The following is a 17,803-nucleotide window of genomic DNA, read 5'->3' on the forward strand; positions in this document are numbered from 1 at the left end:
ACCTCAACAGCATAACAATAAAATAAACGAGAACAGAGGTCAGTTTGAGCAAGGCAAGAATACTTATAGCTACATTATGGATAATTTTTGATTTACCCTCGTAAAATGATAATTCTGCTGTATCGTGCATAGTATAAATAAGAGTATATGCTATGCACCATCTTTCCATGTAATAAAGAATAATAATTAACACTATCATTTCAGATTATCCACTGAAATAAATAGGAATATATCTGTACTGTTGTTCGCAGTTTTCTTCATCGATGGCTTGACAATATGTCTCCTAGCTTACATGGCCACACAGGTAACAAACTTTTGAAGATTTTTCCTTTTAAATAGTACAGTTGAAATCACTTTCGCTGTCTAAATACGCGTTCTCGTATAAAGAACACGCAAACCAATTTTAATTTTTCAAAATAAGGCCCTGTTTCATCGAAAAGTTCATGGTTGGTACATGTGTTCTCCGAAATTACAAAGAATGGAACTGGCAGAGAAAGAATTAATGAGTTTTAATTTCCTAGGAGTAGTACTGTCTAACTAAAAAGAAACCTTCAAAACTTCATGTTCGTTGCAGTCAGGCGCGCAACGTGAAACTTTTGTTGGGAGGGTCCAAGCTTTGAAGGCGTCCAATACTAGAAGCTACTACGTTTATGTAGTGTTGAACGGGTGTTATTCTGGGCCCGAAAATACGATAAGTAATTGTAAAATACTTTCACCTATATTTTAAGAAAAAAGTGATAGAACTAGATTGTTTTTATAAGAGAAAGAGTTAAGTTGATTTTTGAGTTTAACGTCCCTTTCAGCAGCGAGGCTATATTAGACGGGACATAATGATTAACGTGGAATCCGAACAACATGAGCTCCCGACGGGAATCGAATCCGGGTTTCTCACTCAAAGGCGCGTACGCTAACCGCTTAGCCACAAATGAGCTCTTACAAGAGAAAGAATGCAAATGAAATGTAAGGTAAATGAAATACCCAACATTAATCATTTCTTTGTTAAACAAATATAGTTTTATTGAGAGACTGTACAAATGTATGTTGAGTTAAGAAGTTTTAGGAGGGTTCGGACCCGGTAGACCCCCTCGTGGGTGCTCTCCTGGCTAGTGATGGGTAAATTCCCGAGAAGATATTTTTCTGGAATATTCCCTGGAAAAATTCCCGGGAAGATTCCGAAAAATGGGAATATTCCGTGAATTTATGTACAAACACAAAGAAAATTGAATTATATTACTATATTATGATTTCAATGGTAAACTCGTTTCTTATCACCGTATATTATTACTGTTATGTAAAGAGGATTCTTCAAAATTTATATTCTGAACGGCATTATGTTATTTTATTAACATTTTATTATATTTAGAGAATACGCATAAATGTATATTTACTTACAATATGTTCTATGCAAGTAAATATGTGGGGAAAATGCTATTGTAAATCCACATACTTTTACACCGCTAAACAGTTTAAATTTATATGTAAGTGGATTTTCTAAACTTGACCTCTATTATTGATATTATAAACATATTAAATTTTTATATGTTATAAACAAATTAGGTTGGGTAACTGTCAGAAGACATGTCTCACCATGCCTCACAAGACACATTTGCGCACGCATATTTATGTTCACAATATTTGCAAGATACTTACCTAGTTTTATAATTTAGCACGTAACATTTTAACACATGAACTTTCTTCCTACCTATTTCTCGAAATTTAATGCGTTAATTCACATGTAAGAGAAGTCTGATTTGAATCAGAGCCAGGAGACAGACCAACATATATTACTAACGGTGGTTTGGAGTGTATTGATCATACTTCATCTCTATTTCTACATAATTTCTACATTGCTTTACAAACTGGTTCCTTTTCATCATTTGTAAATTAGTATTTTGCTACTTTTTAGTGCAAATGGAAATGGAACTTTAAATATCATATTATTAGTTATTTAAAGTTCTGTCAAAGAATTTTATTTTTTTAATCTTCAAATTATTTAAAACCTAGAAGTAAATAATAATAAATGAAAATAAAGTAATTAGTCACATGGTTCTTATAATTTGGAAGATAATCTAAAGAAATGGAAATAAATTCCTTCCCGGGAATGTATATGCCAGGGAAAAAAACCGGGAATATTCCAATTTTTTATTTTTACCTTCCCACCGGGAATATTTCCATTGCCCATCACTACTCCTGGTTACAGCAATTTCATTTCAGGTTTGTCCTAGAAAACAAAACAAAACTTCCCACTATAAGTAGAACATGTTTTCCATAGCTACATTATTATAATTTTGATTAACATGCATACGTATACCAAACTCAGGGCGGAGTATTACCGCTCTTCCCTCTGAAGATCTACATGACACCACTGGATGGTTTGTTGGTTTCTTCGATTGGAATTTACCTACGAAAATTATTGAGTTATGTTGTCCGTACACGATTCAATAAAACTTGTTAAAAAAAAACTGCAAAATGCTCTGAAAGTGCTCAGTGTGCTTGGACAAAACAACGAAATCATACAAACAAGAATCTTAGGAATCATGAAAAAAATGGATCAAAAGATTGTGATCTTAGTTTTTGGATCAGGAGCCACAAATTGGTCTTTGTATTTTTTTTACGGAATACGCATATCATACTAAGTTAAGAGATAGTTTGGGTTTCGCTACACTATATCGTCGTATGAGAACCACAGGAACCTAACTCCATTTTCGTAGGTTTACAGGCGAGAGGACAAAAATATTATTTTCTTAGAAAGGTGTGTTTTTAATAAGATGGTAATTGAGTTATATTACAACAGATGATCGACAAGGAGAACAGATGGCGTTACGTTCCATTTACACCAACTGGGGCTTTCAAAATTATGTCCAAACATGAAGAAAACGAAAACCACATTTTTGGAGTTACGTTTCTCTGGTTCTCACACGACGATATGTAGTTCTGAAGATATAAGACCCACAAGATTTTTTTTATTTAACAATATATAATTTCTTAAAATAAAATAAAAATAACGAAAAAAGAAAAAAGTAAACAGAGTAGTTTGCTACACTTTAAATATATATGTAACAGTGGAGTGCTAAAACAATACTTTAAATGGCTTTAACAAATTATAACGTTTTAGCTGTTTCAAATTTTAATGTTTAAGTAATTACAAAATAAAGTACAAATTTAAATTAGAAATTATAACAACAAATATTAATTGCAACCATTTTTAATCAAGCTGGTTATAACCTTTATTATAAAATTTAAGTTATTTTAGCATTTAAAAAAATAATAAATTTTGTTAACAGTTTTTCACTAATACTTTGCCATATTATATTTGTTTTTGAGGCTGCCTGCCAACCAAAGATTACTTAAAACAAAAACATATTTACATAAAAAAAAGTAATGTTAGGCTTCGGGAAAGGTGTTAACACTAATAAACACTACATTGTTAATTGCACTAAACTCACCTAATGTTTAACAAATTTGGTTATTTTATCATGCCCAACTTCGTTATTGTTAACGCATGTGGTGGTGTATTATTCTGGAGTTTTTCAGAATTCATAATAAGTCTCTTCTTTACGTGTTAATGTAAAAAAAAAAATAGTAGAAAGAGTTATACGCAATTGCTTATTAAAAACTTATTTACTTTAACAATTAAAATAAACAATTGTTTCAGGAAAAAGAAAAAATCAAATATTTTAAAAATAGTATTACTCTTAGTTAAAAGCATTACATCATTTATAGCTAAATATCTTTAATATTATTATACTAAAATTTCCTACATTGTAGCATCTGTTAATTTATATCAACTTCATATCTTTGTTTGTTGCAAATCACTACGTATGCACTGTTTGTGCAACATAACCTTAAGTTATTATTGTTTGATGTTTTAACTAGTTATTCAATACCTTTGCGTTTTTAAAAAAACAAAGTGTTTACATAATTTCCAGGTTAAAATAAAACATACATGTATTAGTTATTCAACTTTTATTTCTCTATTTCCTCTCTTCTTAAACTACTAATTTCTTAAAAGTTAATTAAAAATGTAAAAAAAAAAAATAAAAGAACATTTAAATTGTTGTTGCTATAAGAAATGCATATATAAAGCAAAAATAGTAATAATAAAGTTTATTTTTAATAAATTTAAAAAAAATAAAGCGGGGCCTAGGGGTATATAAAATAATTACAAAATTATAGTCCGTAACAATAGCAATAGTTAACTATTTACCTAACTCTATGGCCTATGGAACCCGTAGATTCAATGCCATGTTCACCAAAACTCCCATTGACTTCTGTCTTTAGCCAACTGGATTCAGTTTCTACTTTGTATTTCTATTTCTACTAGATTCATCTTGGTATTGTCATCCTATCTGCGCCCAGGTCTTCCTAATGGTCGTTTCTCGATTGGATGTCCAGTTAAAACTTTGAAAGCGTTCCTACTTTCTTCTATTCTGACTATATGACCCATTCATCTGAGTCTGCTAGACTTGATGATTATAACAATGTTTTGTAAACGCTACAGATTATACAGTTCCTGATTACGAAGTTTCCGCTATTCCCCATTCCTGTTCCTCTTGGGTTCAAATACTCGTCTCAAGATTTTATTCCCAAATACCTTCAGTCGTTATAGTAATAGTATGTAAGTAATATAGCAATAGTTTTTTTTTTTTCTACAAAATTGTAAAATTAAAGTGATCAAGCAACAACAATAAAAAAAAGTTACATATTATAGTTTAAAATATAGTGGGTTTGAGTTTTGGTCAGTGTTTCTTTTGTTTAAAAAAGTTATTGGATAATTTCATATGAATTGACCCAGAGTAACTTATTTAGTCCCTTCTTATACTATTAATCTAAAATCTGATGGTTACACGTACCTTCTACAGTGGATATTTTTTCTAGTATAGTATGAGAATGCTATTTGAAATATGATACTGTTTTATGTGTTCTGCAAAACATTAACACATGTACCAATTTTGTTCTTTTTAGGTAAACAATGTTATTGGAGCTACGAGTATTGTCTTATATTTACTTGTACTACTGGCGGAGACCTACCTCTACTGTGCTTACGGGAATCAAATCAAGGAAAAGGTAGAGTAGCTATTACAGTATTAAAATCCAAGTGTTTATATAGGGTAGTTTTGCAGGACATGATCGTTGTAAAAATATCTAAAACTTTAATAGGTCATTTCTCGTCAAAACTTCTTGAGATAACATGAGCACATGTTAGCATCTATGTTAACATTCGTGAAACAGAATTTAATTATCAAGATATCATTACGCACATAATGAAAAGGTATCGCACATTTTTGAATAATGAATATAGATTAATAATGTGTTATCAGCATGAGAAGCGTTAGCTGCAGAAACGTTGTTGAAAATGCACAACTTTTAAGTAACAAATGGTAATCTGTTTATTTATATTATTACCAGCAAAATACCCGTTTTTGCAAGGGAAGAATACGTTTCATTTTGCACATAAACGCCTGAATTTGGATTCAAACTGTATCGGAAATGTCACTGTTTGCCTTAGCGACTCCGAAAACTATGCGTTCCGCACGAATATCGGTCATTTTCGATCATTTACATGTATATACCCCTCCCCCAAATTGCAGGGCTGAATTCGAATTTAAATAACATCGGAAGTGTTATTATTCGTCTCAGCAATTCCTAAAACTATGGATTCGGCACTAATATCGGTCATTTTCGATCATTTTTATACATCTCCCCTGCCCCAAGTTGCGGGGATGAATTTGGATTTAAAGGGCATCGGAAGTGTTACTGTTCATCTCAATAACTCAGAAAACTATAGATTGGACACTAATGTAGGTCATTTGCGATCATTTTTATATCTTCCCGAATAAGTTGCACTCTCAAAGTGAAATGATAAAAAACATCGTATATCCGAACTTCATCTATGTTGAAAATTTGATCAAATCGGTCGGGTTATTCAAGAGTTATTAAGTTACAAACATAGCCACTTTCATTTTTATACATGTAGATTGTTATTTTCTGGATTTTTGATTATGTTCATTCATTATAATAAGAACTAATTTCCCTTGCACCACCAATCTACAATACCAAGATAAAAACATGTTGAAAGTGTATATTTTATGATATTTTAATCTTACCTTTAAAAAGCTTGGGATAGAGCGCATAAGGCGGCTTATTAATAGCTATTAATAATCATAACTGGAAACAAGAGTATTAAAGGATGTACAGGGTGTCCGAGAAGTCCTTCCCTGACTACAGAAATTGATAACTCAGGCTAGAAATAAAATAGAAGTATGAAACTGGTGTTGAATTGTTTACAAACTATACAAGTTTTGGTCTGTGTTAGGTTTGTTCTGTTTTACCAAGTCTCATTTTTTTTGTTTTATGTTTGTAGTACGTAAGTAAGAAGCCCAAGAAGCCATGCCAACCAACCAGGAGAAGGCACAGTGTGTCCTGTGGTACCATGAGACACGATCACCAACCACGGTGCAGAGACAGTTCCAGACAACATTTGGGAGGACTCTACCTGATGTCAAGAGCATTAAAGCCTGGTATGAGAAGTTCAAGAACACAGGGTCGGTTGCTGACCTTCCGAGGTCTGGTCGACCAAGAACCTCAGCAGACACGGTGGAGGCTGTGCGGCAGTCTTTTCTGAGAAGTCCTAAGAAATCGGTGCGCAGGGCCACACGTGAATTATAGATGCCAAAAAGCTCTATCCATGACATTTTACACAAACGTTTATTGTTTCGTGCTTACAAAGTGCAACTCGTTCAGGCCTTGTTGCCCGACGACGGTACACGTCGATATGACTTTGCGGTAGAAATGCTATCACGTATTGAGGACGATAATGGTTATCTCAGACGAATTGCCTTTTCCGACGAAGCGACATTCTATGTCAGTGGAGTAGTGAATCGCCATAGTGTACGCATTTGGGGTCCAGAACCCCCCAGGGAGGTCAGGGAGTTCACCAGAGGCAGTCCAAAGGTGAATGTTTGGTGCGCGTTGTTGCACGATCGAATTATCGGGCCATTCTTCTTCGCTGAGGATACCATCACATCTGCAGTGTACCTGGATATGTTGCAGCTGTATGCTGTTCCTCAGTTGCTTCAGTATCGCCCCGATGTCGTTTTCCAGCAAGACGGTGCACCACCTCATTGGGGTTTGGACGTCCGTGCCTATCTCGATAGGACATTTCCTGGGCGATGAATTGGTCGTGATGGACCAACAGCTTGGCCTCCATGCTCTCCTGACATAACCCCATTAGACTTCCTTTTATGGGGTTATGTCAAGGATGAGGTCTACCGAACACGTGTACCAGATCTTGAAACCCTGCAGCAACGAATAACCACAGTCGTTGCATCGATCCCTCCAGTGATGTTGGCTAATGCGTGGCTGGAAATTGAATATCGCCTAGATGTGCTACGTGCTACCAAGGGTGCTCATGTGGAAGTGTACTGATGTGACCAAAACTTTTATAGTTTGTAAACAATTCAACACCAGTTTCATATTTCTATCTTATTTCTAGCCTGAGTTATCAATTTCTGTAATCAGGGAAGGACTTCTCGGACACCCTGTATACGGAAATTTATTTGCTAAACAGAACTTTATATAAAAGTAAATTTGGAAACTTTCCAGAGAGATTAAGAGTTTCACCTCAGTTGGCTTCTTTATTTATTCTTCATGATCGAGGTTTTATGATCATGTAGAACATCAAAATTGTGATGGACGGGACATTTCATTTACATAGGCTCAGAACCACATTTGATGCAACAACAGCTCACAGAAAATAGTGTAAAATTATGTCATCAAGAGTTTGTCCTTACCCATTACATTATTTCAACTCTAAAAGAATGTATTATATGATCACTCACAAGTTCTGAAGTAATACCAAGTCTGGCATATAAATGTTTTCACCCAACAAGGTACGTAACAAGCTCTAATAATATTGTTATGGATTTTGTTAAAAGTAGGTGGCCCCGTCTATTTCTATATGAACTTATGACTATTTTCCCTTTGCCCTTTCCTCTTTATCTTTCTGGTCTTAAACTGAGATATGATATGCATTGGGAAATTATATTGAATGATCTGGTGTCAGCTGGTAATGAAAATGACGTAGACCTCGTAATCTGTATACTCGATTGTGATTGGTTGAGTTCGAACCTGGAATAGAAGCCAGGGATCAACTGATGATGGGCGTTAGTTGATCGGATATCAAGGTGCGTAAACTACATTCTTTACATTTGTTAAGGGAGTAGAATACTAAATATTTTTCAAAAGCTAACAATTTTTATTTTTCCCGTTTTTCGTAAGTGAAAAGAGATAATGAAATGTAACTTACCATAATAATAGATAATGTTATTCTACTCTCGAAAATACAAATCGGAAAGTTTTGCCATTAATAAACTACAGTGTGACCGGAATTTGAATTACCCAAAAATCTAGGTTAAGGCAGCAACTACAAAAATGAACTCAACAGTAATTGATGACTTATCATGTTCCTTGTTAACTCATTTTTAAATAAATACAAATATTATTTAAAAAGTAGTTAACAAGGAACAAAGTAATGATAAATCATCAATTACTGTTGAGTTCATTTTTGTAGTTGCTGCCTTAACCTAGATTTTTGGGTAATTCAAATTCCGGTCACACTGTAGTTTATGGATGGCAAAACTTTCCGATTCGTATTTTCGAGAGTAGAATAACATTATCTATCATTATGGTAAGTTACATTTCATTATCTCTTTTCACTTACGAAAAACGGGCAAAAGAAAAATTGTTAGCTTTTGAAAAATATTTAGTAGTCTGCCGCCTTAAGTTAAATATACTTTATTAATAGTAGAGTGTTCACTTTTGGAGCGTGAGATTCCTAGTTCGATCCGAGTCCACACCAAGTGAATTTTGCTGTAGCCAAACACTGTGTGCGTGGGGTTTCTTGTTTTTCTCCATTTCCCTCACTTCCTTTATTCTATCATTATTAGTCATTTCATCACAACCGTCTCCCTTAGGCTAGATGTACATTCGTGGGATATTAAATTTTAAAAACAATCTACAATCATCTTTTTTGTACACAGCAGTTCCTGATGTACTTGTTGAGAAATTCAATATTTTTTTTAAAAAAAAAAAGTTGTCAGTTGTTTCATTAAATATGTAAACTTCACCTTTACCAACATGAACTTTACTCAAGGTCACCAACATCAATAATCAGGGCTTGAAAAATCTTACTTGCATGTACTAGCTAGACAAAAAAATCTACTTGCCCAACCATTCTGCAGTCACACTGTTTATATTCGCCACTGGCGAGCAGGCGAATGGATTTTTCAAGCCCTGTCAATCATTCTTGTGTTTTTCAAACTTAAACTCACATGAACTAGCGGGTAGCCTTAACTGAATTCGCTATGGACAACCGCAATGAAACTCATGTGAATAAACTCAATAGGATTTGCTACCACCTTAATTCGCTCTAGTCTTAATGAAACTAGATAATTTCAACCTCAATGAAACTCACGTGGTTAAACTCAATGAGGTTTGTTACTACTTTAACTTACTGTAGCCTTCATGCAACTAGAGCACGCTAACATGTTCGAAATTCAGGTGGTTAAATTCAATGGGGTTTGCTATAGTTTAACTCACTCTAGCCTTAGTGCAACTAGAGAATGTCAACCTCAATGAAACTCGTGCTTAATACCCATACGTAAACTCACGTTTGCTCAAACCGATGCTCAGTTATTGAGGATGAACTGTTACCAAAGCCGCGAGCTTGTGACTGGCGAGTATGGGCATCTCTGCTTTTGTAACTGCTTTAATTGTCATTAAATATATTGAAATATTTTTCGCCTGTGTTTCCTTTCATTTGTGAGTAAAAGTTGAGGAATCATGGATTTAATAATGAATTCTAAATCTTTTCTAGAGCATGGATCTTGCTAAGGCGTTGTACAACACTCCTTGGATCTATGTGGCTTCAGATGAAATTCCAGTGCTCTGCAAATTATATCTCAAAGGTGTCAAATGCCCATTCTCTTCACAGCTGGAGGATTTTTCCCTTTAACCATGGACTTCTTCGCAGGGGTGAGAAATACACAGCTTATTTGTAATGCACAGTTTTTAAATTTTACATATAAGAAACAATGAATGTTCCCGGTAAGAGTACATGCGCTAGAATGACCACAACAAATTCTAAGTACGTCTCATACATAGGATTAATAATCATCTTGTGTGCAGTCTTAATTACTGTTTAATGCCAATTTCCTTTTAGGATAGTTACCATTAACATTTACATAAAATAGTTAGTTTCGATATTAAACAACAATATACTGTTATGCACAGAAATATTTCAATTCCTAATGAATGTAGCACATTGAATTAGTGATTCCCAACATTTTTTAATTGGTGATACACCTTACTCAACACTCACATCACAACACATTGAGGTAAGTATTGAAATATTGATTTAAATATATTAAACTTGGGCTTGAACTTTCAAGATATAATATTACTGACAACAATGTTTATAATAATCACAGCACAGAAAAGATGGTTGCAAGGCCGGAACTTCCTTTTTATAAATCTCCCGTTAAGAGAGATAACTGAAACTGAACTGAACAACAAAGCAGTTATTTGTAATATCCATAAAGTATAGTCATAGTAACATATGCACACTTTACCTTAATTACCTTGGCGTTTCGATCATGGTTACAGCAACATATCTGATTTACTAATAAAACTCCAACTGACCAAAGCAGTATATATAATTTAACATTATATATTCTGCTTTGGTCAGTTGGAGTTTTATTAGTAATCTTCAATTTTCCAAAGCTACAATGAATAACGCATCTTGTATGGTTGGGAGGAGAGCCATAACAAATCTTGCGAAAGTTTTGAGAAGCAATTTATCTGGTAATTCCAGATAACCCTATGTTTCAGTTTTATAGTTACAAGTACCATAATTGACATAGATTATTGTTAATATCATAAAAATGACTGACACAGCAATACTTTTTGTTCATACGATATTTTTAACAATATTATTTATATTGTCCTCCTAACTATAAGTACTTCCGGCGCCATACAATCAATTCAGTAGTTTTGCATTTAATCATATATATATATATATATATATATATATATATATATATATATATATATATATATATATATATATATATATATATATATATATATGTTCCAACTATACCGCTTTTAGAGTGAGGAGAAATGACTTATCCCCTATTCTAGGATTATAAATGAAACATGAAATATTAATATAATTATCCAAGTCGCTTTTCAAAATAATCCCCGAAAAACGACACTCCAAAAGAAAACTAGTCTTTATGTACCTAAGTAATTTTCCAAGACAGATTATTGATACCGTCTTATAGGACACTTACTGATTTACGAAGTTCAAGGAAAACCGTTGGAGCAACCTAGGAAAAAAGAAAACTTCTTTTCTTTTATTTCAGTCTCAAGTAAACTACTCTTACTTTAGGGGTTGGAAGAAATTTTGAATCCTATTTTCCGGATTATTTATGACAACCTTGTCCTTAAAATTTCGTCTAAATAAATTGAACGGTACGTATTCTATATAGGTGTACTGTACCAACATGTCACAAACGAACAGACAGGCAGACATCGAAACATTACTTTTTCTGCCTTGTAAGTACATGAAACATGCAAATGCATGAATTAACAAAAAATGAAATGAGATCTTTCACTTCTACGTTCCATGGTTACGCCGACTAGGATAAAGGAGACGGTGATCCATGGAAGGAAATGGGAGAACCCCAAGGAAAACTACGCACACGGTGTTTGTCTACCACAAAGTCTACTTGGCGCGAAGTGGGATCGAAACAGGGACCACATGCACCAGAGCTGAACGCTCTACCACTAGGGGTCTAAGCAACCGTGGTCTCATTCAAAAACGAATTATATTTTTTCCCCGTAGTTCCTATTCTCCTGTTGTCATAGGAAAGTAAAACGTCAGATGTTGAGATGGGAGACGTGAAAATGAATTTTCCAAGTTAAATTGTTTTGCAGAAGAATTGAGAGCCTATCATCTTGGAGTAGTTTAACAATTATTGGGGATGTTTTTGATTATCGTAATCATTAACCAGAAAGTGATCAGTGACGTAGGGGAATTTTGCAAACCGATTAGGCCCATGAAATATATGGGAATAGCATATATCGTTATTATGTTTTATGTAGGGGTATCCTATTTGTTTCAAATTTCGTCAGTGATTACTGCTTGTTGAAAGATTATCGTTATACCTGAGGAAACGTAAAGCTTAAATGGTTTTGCAAATGATTTTGATTATTCTCAATTTATACTCTGAATACAGATCATACATTTAATTCCTCTTTGGTTAAGTTACAATATCGTTGAATATTATAGATAAGGTGTAAAGCCTATACAGTATATAACAAGTTACTAATTCTCTCCTACTATTTTCTCTTTCCAGGCTATAGGCACAATTTTTGCCTATTTTGTAGTTCTACTGCAAATGCCAGTGAACAAAAAGTAACGGAACACGTGCAGGAAGACAGAAATACCAGTAAATTCAAGTTATGTGCAAACTGGAACTTTGGTTGCATACAGAATAATTTTATATTCCAGCGATATATTAATATGCATAAACGGTGAAAATTACGTATTCAACATTTGTTTTACAAGTAACCAAAAATTATGGATAATTGTTAAACACAGGCGACAGAATGACACCGTAGTTTAGTGGTTACAGCGTTGGACTCATATGAGAGTGGTCCGGGGTTCGATTCTCGGCCGGTGCTATCCTATTTTCAGAGTCCGCCCAGTGTCGTGAGGCAAACTGGGAATTCACATGAATAAAAACCATTACGGCCACTAAGTGTAGAAAATTTCTGATACTCCTGTTAGGGTAAAAACATACCGAAGAGACCTCGCGATCGAAGTTTAAGTCGCGGTCGCTACCTCGATACTGGCACAAACACATGGATTTAAATGGGCAAGCACATGCTGAAGATGTACGCTACATCGAGACCTAGAGGTCGACTGCGAGGGTGAATTAGTGGTTTGTTTTGACATCGATGTTCAGCGAAAGCATCCCTGTGGCCCGTGTTCTCATTGGCTCTCTCTGAAGCGCTGCACGAAATAAAGTCGTCATTTGTTTAGAATTTCGTCTGCATAGGATTGTGTGTATCTATGCTCAAGAGGTCTTGCAGCACTATTAAATTTGATTATAAAACACATATTAATAGAACTAGTGAGGCGTGTTTCAGTAATATGGGATAAGAAACACAGACAACATCATAATAGGCACGTTTTAAATAGAGAATGGAAGAAAATAACAAATGAAATAGGAATGCCAGATAAGTTATTCATATTTATTTGAGAATTATACTGTAGCTGATTATTATATAAGACAGTGGTGGTTACGGAGAGGGGGATTTCCGGCTGAAGTCCATAAATTATGGAATTTCTAAAGAAAAAACAAACTACTGTTAATTATAGCTATGCTTAAAAACTCCACACCGCCCCCCCCCCGAAATTCCGATATTAATATATATATATAAATATATTTCTTCTAAATTCGTTACTGACATAAGATAAAGAAATACCAGTAAAGACAGTATATATATATATATATATATATATATATATATATATATATATATATATATATATATATAAAGTTTACTGGGGAATAATTTCGCTGAGTGCTGAAAGAGGCATTTCTTCACAGAAAATTGAAAAAGAGGTCAAAGTCTTTGATTTATTGATAGAGATGGACAAGAGATGGAGACTCAAATATTTTTGCGAAAGAAGAGACGAGACTATGGCATTTCTCATATCTCGTCACGCGTCCATCCCTATTTATACACTGTTTGGTTCTTTCAATTTCAAAATGTGGTTTCGCAGTTATTGTTATGCACTGACGGAATAATTTCATACGCGTCACAGTAATATTTCTCTTCAAACTGAGAACTTACAGCGAGGTTGCGACCTCTTGGCTATGTGCGCCCTTCATCCATCTAGACATAGACAAGGAGATAGCGCCCGCGACTTGAACCTCCATCTCGATCGCGGGGACTCTTCGGTATGCCTTTACCCTTAGAAACAGGGATACGCAGCACTCTGATTATGTGATCGTTGCTAGAAGGGAAGTACTTCAGCCAACCGTTAACATATAGCGTTGAAGATAGGCCTATAAGGACTGTCATGCCAGTGTTTAGTTGACTGTGACACACTTTTTACTTTAAGAAAATGGATAATATTGAGTGTTACATAAGAGCAGATACAAAGTGCTTATTTCTTGTTATTATTCTTGCTGATCTACTATTTCCCTGGCATTAAATCTTAAAAGATAGTTTTACACACAGGGAGATATTACACGACAACTTTTTGAAGCAGAGGGTCTTGACTAGTACGTGTTGTTCCCCTAATACAATAACGTAAGTATCTTTACAAGATTCTAATGTTTGTATGTTCATCCAGGGCCGGCCTTAGGCAATTTGCCAACAAGTGAAATGGCTTCATTTCCCGCCCGCCACTTCTCCAGAAATAATAAATTTTTAAATCTATGATTTTCAGTATTCTGCTCCATGATGAACAGTGAAGGAGAGAGAAAAGTGCACTCCCACTCAGAAAGTCCTAAACACTACAAATACAATCTTGTTATGTGTTTTTCTTTCCATAAATAATGTATCATGTTAGTGAAAGATAAAGCAAATACACCTACAAATGAAATATTGTAATACTTTATATAGAATTCAATATTAAGCTTCAAGGTCAATATATCAGTTTGCAATTCCAATGCAACTAGCTCCTTTATCTTCATTTCTTGATTCCTCTTCTACATCTCTTAGTTTTTTTTTTTTTTTTTTAAGACTTGTTTCCACCTTCAATGATAAGGAACTTGTTTATGACACATACAAGACTAGTTTTCATATCAAAACTGTGATAACTAACTAAATGGAACAGATGTTCGCTACTGTTCGAAAATTGAGTTTTTGTGTTTGACAACAATCAAGCAATTCATGCTGCGATTTGTTTGACCATTTGCTTTAGCATTGTTCACGTGACCTTAAAGTAATGCGACCTAAACATGATTTATGAATGTAGTATTCAAATAGAAGGTCAGTTTGCTAAATTTAACTACCACAATCATAAAGTCTGTTTCCAAGAAGAAATATTTATTATAAATAATATAGTTATAACAGATTTTGTCGCCTCTTGAAACTTGCCAACCCGTGCACACATGGTAGAGCCGACCCTGTGTTCATCCATTATTTCTCCCACACGGTAACTCTTGAGCGAAAACGAATTTTTTGGATTCTGTTTTTGCGCAATAGACAGCCAGAATGATTCTCTAGACCGAGTTCGCTAAGAGTCGATCTGCAATAGGCATCTGTGAATGACAGTTACAGAGAAAGAAAATATGATGTTGTGTTGGCAATCAAGACACTCGCTCATTGTCGTGAGGACAAGTGGTGAGTTGCATGAAACAAAGAAATAGCGATCTCCGATTGAGAAAACCAACAAAGAGGGTGAAGAGGCTCATGAAGTGCATCACAGTTGGAAATGCGTCAGACAGTTGTCTTAAAACTTTTCTTTGTTTGAATCTTAGCGTCTCTTTTCAACACCGAGACTATAAGAAATATGAGCCTATACGAAATGAAGTGAAATGAAATCTTTTGAGTTTTACGTCCCACGATTATGTCCGCTAGACTAAAGGAGACGGCGATGATGAGAAATGACTGAAATTGTGGAATAAAGAAAGTGGGAAGAAACGGGAAAACTACGAGGAAACCACGCACACGATGTTTGTCCACCTCAAAATTCACTTGGCGCGAGCTGGTATCGAATAAGGGACCCCATGCACCAGAGGTGAACGCTCTACCACTGAGCCAATGAGCCTACAGTTTAAGGTAGAATCCGAACATTCGTAATGCGTACAAATTTTAATGCTTTCTCACTGGGAACCTAACTAAGTATTATGTGCAATAAAGACATGTGCGCTAGCCGCTAGACCAGTGAGGGGAAGGGAGTTAAACCCTTCGCAATTCCATAGTTTGTTTCTAGTTTAGTTACAATCAGGCCCACCATTCCGCCTCCTCCCCCCCACAAGGACTTAGACACAACTTCCCAAATTCAACATTCTTCAGTTTGTTTGCAACATTTTTTAATGAAAAATAACAGGGTCACTTGCGGGCTATTAGAGCTATGAGACAGTGGTGGAACTATTACGGGACATGATTTTTACTCAGGCCTATGCAGATGGTCATGTGAATATGTAATGCTTATTGTAAAACACTCATAGGCATCCTCTGTCAGAAAAACCAAGTTTGGTGACTCTGTGATGGACTTTTCCATAGGGATGCTCACGAGACAAGTCGAGACAGGATTTTCCTGACAAAATTCGAGTCGAGACACGGCTCTTCCAATAGAAAAAATATATATTTTTCGAGTCGAGACATCACTTTTACAGCAGATTTTCGAGACGAGACAGCCACAAATCTTGTCTCGTGCGCATCCCTATTTTTCCATATATATGAAAAAATAAACTTTAAAGGTCCATAGCTCCAATACTATGGGATCTACCGTAGTCGGGTCAAGAGTTCACTTAGAAACTAATATGTGCCATCCATATATATCCATGTTTCAAAATCCTGCGGTACTTCCATAACAATTTTTATAGAGGTAGTTGGGGAATACTTCAAATTATATACCCTTAGCCAAACACCTCTATAAAAATTGTTGCACAAGTATTGCAAGATTCTGAAACAAGTATTTTTGGATAGAGCACATATTAGTTCCTAAGTGAAGTCTTGACCCGACTAAGGTAGGTCCCATAGTATTGGAGCTAAGGACCTTTAAAGTTCAGTTTGTCATATTTTCGGCAGCCTATAACTCTGAAAGGAAGCATTTGTGCACTCAGGTTTTGTCTATACTTTTGGTCTTATCTTGGTGTGAGGAATCACCTCCAAATGTTGTCGATGTTGTTTTGAAACACCCGACATATATCTATATCTATCTATCTATTTATATATATATATATATATATATATATATATATATATATATATATATATATATATATATATATATATATATATATATATATATATATATTACAGCATTTATTCAAAATCAGTACTATCACAGTCCAGAAAATGAAGCAATAGCATGCAATGTTTTTTTAATTACTTTCTGCTTCAGTAAGAATTATTTCAGAGTGTTTTCTTTGTTTCTGTCAGGTTTCTTACTTTTAAAATGAAAATTAGATAAGGTGATACACACAAAAGCTTCGAAGAATAGGATAGATATTATACGCCATATAAATTAGTTGTTTACATTATGGTGCTAGTTATCTGAATAATGATACACTTTTGATCCTTTATAATAATAAGAACAAAAATTAGTACATAAACAGAAGAGCAGTGCATTTCAATGGTGATAGCGGATTTCTCATAGCCCCGGAAACTGTCTCATAATAGCCCCATGTCTTCGAAAGCTACTAGCCCCTACAGCCTACTTGACATTCTGAAATGTTTGGTAATTCTGCTACTCCTTAATGTCTAATATCTGGTAATATTTTGAATTTAGGATTACCATGTATAGTTCAAGAGTTATAAATCTGCTAATATTTTGAATTTAGGATTACCATGTATAGTTCAAGAGTTATAAATCTGCTAATATTTTGAATTAAGGATTACCATGTATAGTTCAAGAGTTATAAATCTGCTAATATTTTGAATTAAGGATTACCATGTATAGTTCAAGAGTTATAAATCTGCTAATATTTTGAATTTAGGATTACCATGTATAGTTCAAGAGTTATAAATCTGCTAATATTTTGAATTA

At 34.5% G+C, this 17,803-nt stretch overlaps 1 long non-coding RNA gene across 1 annotated transcript; it reads left to right on the forward strand.

The window, feature by feature from the left end:
- Positions 1–204: 204 nt before the first annotated feature.
- On the forward strand, positions 205–13,473 carry LOC145691540 (uncharacterized). Its single transcript, XR_014132405.1, has 4 exons — positions 205–304; positions 4,966–5,067; positions 9,878–10,035; positions 12,423–13,473. It is a non-coding gene; the product is annotated as an uncharacterized LOC145691540 (long non-coding RNA).
- Positions 13,474–17,803: the final 4,330 nt, after the last annotated feature.

The sequence above is a fragment of the Thermobia domestica genome, chromosome 8, assembly GCF_964235325.1.
Source record: "Thermobia domestica chromosome 8, izTheDome1.hap1.1, whole genome shotgun sequence".
NCBI classification, from domain to species: Eukaryota; Metazoa; Arthropoda; class Insecta; order Zygentoma; family Lepismatidae; genus Thermobia; species Thermobia domestica.